The sequence below is a fragment of the Epinephelus lanceolatus genome, chromosome 16, assembly GCF_041903045.1.
Source record: "Epinephelus lanceolatus isolate andai-2023 chromosome 16, ASM4190304v1, whole genome shotgun sequence".
NCBI lineage: Eukaryota > Metazoa > Chordata > Actinopteri > Perciformes > Serranidae > Epinephelus > Epinephelus lanceolatus.
In genome coordinates, this window is record NC_135749.1 from 8,692,613 (window position 1) to 8,695,687 (window position 3,075).

Below are 3,075 nucleotides of genomic sequence, written 5' to 3' on the forward strand. Positions count from 1 at the left end.
AGATGTAAGTGTGGAAATCTTTTCTACAAGTTGGTGAATAAAACCAAACTTCCAACATGCTAAAAAAATATTTTTTCCATAGATTTGACACTTTAAAGAGAAAAATGCATTTTTAGCATTTAGTAAGAGCTCCCTGTTTAGTTGGACATATTCACTGCACCTACAGGATTAACATTAACATTATTTCTTTCAGGGTTGTTTACAGAATTGTATTTTTGTCTTTTTTTCTGCTCTTTACAATTTAATTTCAGGCAGATGAAAGAATACAGAAAGAGAACTTCCAGACACTGTGGTGATGAATGGTCCCACCCTGTGGCTGTAGTAAGACGACTTCATGTTGAAATTCCACTTCCCAGAATGGAAATTTTATTTTAAAAATCTGTTTCATAGCCTTTATTTATTTATTTATCTATTTATTTTCATCATGTTGTGCATGACATTTCTCTTCCCCCTCTCCCCAGTGCTGGTTTGGTGCACAGGCAGCTTGTCTTTGTTTCCCAGACCTGAAGGTGTCACATGTGACCACTGGGTGGCAGCACGAAGCAGCTTAATGTCCACATTGGCTATCACTGCCTGTTTACTGAAAGGGATGACGTCACACACTGAAGGTATTGGAGCATGCACTGAAACCTCTCCTGGAATAAATCATCCAGGAGGACATGACACACATATAGCAGGGATAATCAGATAAAGGGAACTTTCACATAGTTTCAAAGCCCACAGATACAAACCAAGATAAACAGAGACTGTTTTATATCTACACCTATGATTCACTTATTGTTGTATGAGTACTCTTCCTCTTTACAACACTCTGCAGACCATTGTCTATCTGTGTGTTGGATCAGGCTCCACAGCAACACGAATAACAGCCAAAGACTCCCACAGCAATGTGATTACTGCCAATTATTAACTAAATGTTATGACGTATTTCCAGAGGAGAAAGGCTGTGATAAGGTTCACCAGAAGAGAAGATTTTGGGGAAATGTCATCCTCTTGGTGTAAAACGAAACAAACTTCAATGAATAGGGGATTCCTGTCACCTGTAGGAACCAAACGGGATTTGGAAAAGCAGGATGACCCGACAGTGCCATGGTAACACTTGAACAGGTCACTGACAACAACAATATCTCAACAAAATCTGATGTTGTTGTTAGTGAGAAGCAGAAAAAATAACGCTGATGAACATAAACATGATTTCTGTCGCCACAAGTTGGTTAAATTTGAAAAAGAAATGGATCACTTTCAGTTTCTCTTCTTGTTCCTGAAATATTCTTAAGAATGCACAACTAAATTATGCATCACCTTCATTTTCTGCAGCATGTTCCTCCATTTATATTAAAACCACAGTGGCAATTTCAACACGATGTGAGTCAGCAGAAGTTCAGGGGCATATTAAAGCTTTGTCGATGGGGGTAAACCAAAAATGAGTGTCTCCTTTATTTATGCATGGGGTCCTGTTTTTATATTTTACAGCCAAATTTCTCCATGATCAGATTATTTATTTATTTAACCTTTATTAAACCAGGAAGACCCATTAAGATTGAAAATATCTTTTACAAGAGAGACCTGGCCGAGGTAGCAACAAATACGATATATAGTACAAAAAAACAAGCATGTCTCTGTCACCACGTTCTTTATGATGCCCTTAAATTCATCAATGGATATTAGTGTTTCTAATTTCAGATCTTTTTGGAGATTGTCCAAGGTGCACAGTAGGAGAATGCAGTTTTCCCCAGATCTGTTAAAACCCGGGGTACATTAAAAGCAACCACCTGGAGGAGTGTAGCCAATAACTAGCAGAGCTGAGACACAGGAGGGTGCAGATGTAGGCTGGAAGTTTTGTACAAATGTTTTGTTTTTGCAGTAATCTCTGCATTCTGATACACAGTTTTAGACTTCCTTTGTCACACATGTGTCCTCTGTTACGATCCAGAGTCAGACGTCTGTTAAAATGTCAGGTACAAAACAAATAAAACACTGAAAATATCTGGAAAGATATGAAATGTTACGGCATTTGGCTCCAACGTTTCCTCTTGCAAAAGTGCTAATAAACACTGATTTTGATCAAAAATTACCTGAAGCTCAATTCTGAGATTGTTGTATGTAAATAGTTTTCTAATAAATAATAAATATAGCAAATTCTGATCAACTCATATCAATTTCAGGCTTAAAGGAAATGGCCACTTTAGAAAGAAAATACAGACAGTACTTACTGACCCTCATGTTGACAAGACGTCCAGTGTAGCTTTTTAATCCACAAAACTTGTTCGGGGTATCGGAGGATAACAGGATAACGTAATTTATTCCACTTTTATAGCATCATTTCTCAACTTGTGCGAGACTAGCTGATGGCTAGTGGTGGTGCTAGTTCTCGAGTCTCGCGCGAGTTGCCATGTAAACACAGCAAGCTTGCAGGGCAGCAGTGGCGTGCACAGAGTTTTTGAAGGGCAGGGGCGAAAAGGAAAAAAAGGGCACATACAGCGCGTTCTCGCCGCTGAAGAGGGCCCTAAGTTCTGCGTGTTTTCGAGGGTACTTTAGACATGTTTATATGTTAAACAAATGGCACATTATATAGCCTTAAAACAGACTAACTAGACAGACTACTCAAGTTAGTTTGTAGTTAGGATCAACATCCACAAGAACTGTGTAGATTCAACGTTGGACTGTGAAGAACACACAGAGACATGGATGTATGAAAGATATAAATCCCTGGGGGGGTCTGGGGGTCCTCCCCCAGAAAATTTTCAATTAAGTAGATGCCATTTCCTGTATTCTAGTGCATTTTAACACCATATTAGCACAAGATAATCCAAACTGGTTCTGTGAGATATAGTTTGGCTTTTTACCACCCAAGAGGGCAGTTTATCATGTTTTAACCAGCCAAGAGGGCACTTTAGCGTGTGTTTTGGCTCCCAAGAGGACACTTTAGCGCACGTTTTGGCTCCCAAGAGGGCACTTTAGCGCACGTTTTGGCTCCAAAGAGGGCACTTTAGCACGCGTTTTGGCTCCCAGGAGGGCACTTTAGCGTGTGTTTTGGCTCCCAAGAGGGCATTTTGGCTGCCAAGAGGGCACTTT

General features: G+C 39.7%; 1 long non-coding RNA gene across 1 annotated transcript; it reads left to right on the plus strand.

Moving 5' to 3' along the window:
• Positions 1 to 251: 251 nt before the first annotated feature.
• Positions 252 to 1,402, plus strand: LOC117250329 (uncharacterized). The gene is made up of 3 exons (XR_004501081.2): positions 252 to 321; positions 462 to 608; positions 846 to 1,402. It is a non-coding gene; the product is annotated as an uncharacterized LOC117250329 (long non-coding RNA).
• Positions 1,403 to 3,075: the final 1,673 nt, after the last annotated feature.